We start from the raw sequence: 1,470 nt of genomic DNA, 5'->3' as shown, positions 1-1,470 counted from the left end.
CACTCGTGCCAACTCGGCGAGTACATCGCTGTTTACAGTTTTAATTTTTTATTTTATTTTTATTCTTTTTACGCATTTTTTGTTTTGTTTACAGTTGTTTCATGACCCGAGGATCTGATACACCTCTGGTCCCTCCTCTTGAAGACCCGGAATCCGCACTAAGGAGGAGCAAAGGCAAAACCGTTGGAGAATCCACTTCTTCAAAGAACTCACCACTCAAAAACCTCAAGTCCGTTTTCAGCAAGAAGAGGAGCAGCAAATCAGGAGAATCTAGTGCCTCTTTGACAATAGGCGACCCAATTCAAGAAGACACCAAGTATGAGACCGAGGAAGAATAAGAACCCACATACGAGCACGAATCCGAGTTTGAAGACAATTTAGCTATCGCTATGGCTAATATCGTTGAAGTCTGCATGGGGGAATGGAAGAAGAGGATGCGCGATGATATAGGCCCAGGACTTGTGCAGCCCGCAATTCCCACAACCGCTACGTTCGAGCTAAAGGGCCATATTCTCGCTCAACTCAAGGAGATTCCTTTTTATGGGAAAGACCACGAAGACGCCTACAAGCACTTGGATGAAGTAAATGATGTGGTTGACTACTTCAATGTACCAAATGTGCCCCGCTAGACCCAGCTACTTCGCATGATTCCAGTCACGTTCAAGGGTGCTGCAAAGGATTGGCTCAAGTCACTTCCTCCCGGATCGGTCACCACATGGGCCAAGATGAAAGAAGAATTCATAAACCACTTTTGCCCGCCTTCCAAAATAGCTAAGCTAAAGAAAGCCATTGCCAACTTCGAGCAACGACCTGGAGAATCTCCTTACGAAGCTTGGGAAAGGTACAAAGGTCTTCTTAGAAATTGCCCACACCATGACCTTAATAGACAACAAGAGGTCTCCATTTTCTATGATGGAGTCAATGTCACCACAAGGCAATTGCTCGATTCATAAGGCCCGCTCACAAAGAAGGCGCCCTTGGTAATCATGGGGTTAATTGAAGAATTCTCTAAGCATTCTAGAGAATACCACAATCCAAGAAATGAAGTAAGTCGGGGGGTAGTGAACTCGGCAAATGATTGCATGGCGGCGGTGATAGCTAAGCTCGATAGTCTAGATAGAAGGATGACAAAAATGGATCAAACAATCCATGCTATTCGGGTTGGATGTGAGAATTGTAGAGGGACCATCTCACAAAGGATTGTGATTTGGATGAAAATGGAAACAAGAAGGCTCAAGTGTTCTACTCAAGTGGCGATAGATACGACGAGAATTGGCGAAAACCGAAGAAGGAATGGCTCCCGTACGAAGAATACAAGAAGGCTAAGGAGGAGAAATACAAGCAGAAGGAGAGGGGACTTTATTAAAAGGAAGAACCGGTAATGGAAAAGAAAGCCGATTTAGAAGAATTGTTCACTAGATTCATAGCCGCGTCCGAAAAGAGACACAATGATCACGATGCTGCAATACA

General features: G+C 44.6%; 1 non-coding gene across 1 annotated transcript; it reads right to left on the bottom strand.

Annotated features, from left to right (window-relative positions):
* Nucleotides 1-773: 773 nt before the first annotated feature.
* Nucleotides 774-880, bottom strand: LOC111904201 (small nucleolar RNA R71). The gene has a single exon (XR_002854449.1). It is a non-coding gene; the product is annotated as a small nucleolar RNA R71 (small nucleolar RNA).
* Nucleotides 881-1,470: the final 590 nt, after the last annotated feature.

This window comes from Lactuca sativa, chromosome 1 (assembly GCF_002870075.4).
Source record: "Lactuca sativa cultivar Salinas chromosome 1, Lsat_Salinas_v11, whole genome shotgun sequence".
NCBI classification, from domain to species: domain Eukaryota; kingdom Viridiplantae; phylum Streptophyta; class Magnoliopsida; order Asterales; family Asteraceae; genus Lactuca; species Lactuca sativa.
This window is presented reverse-complemented; position numbering and strand designations above follow the sequence as displayed.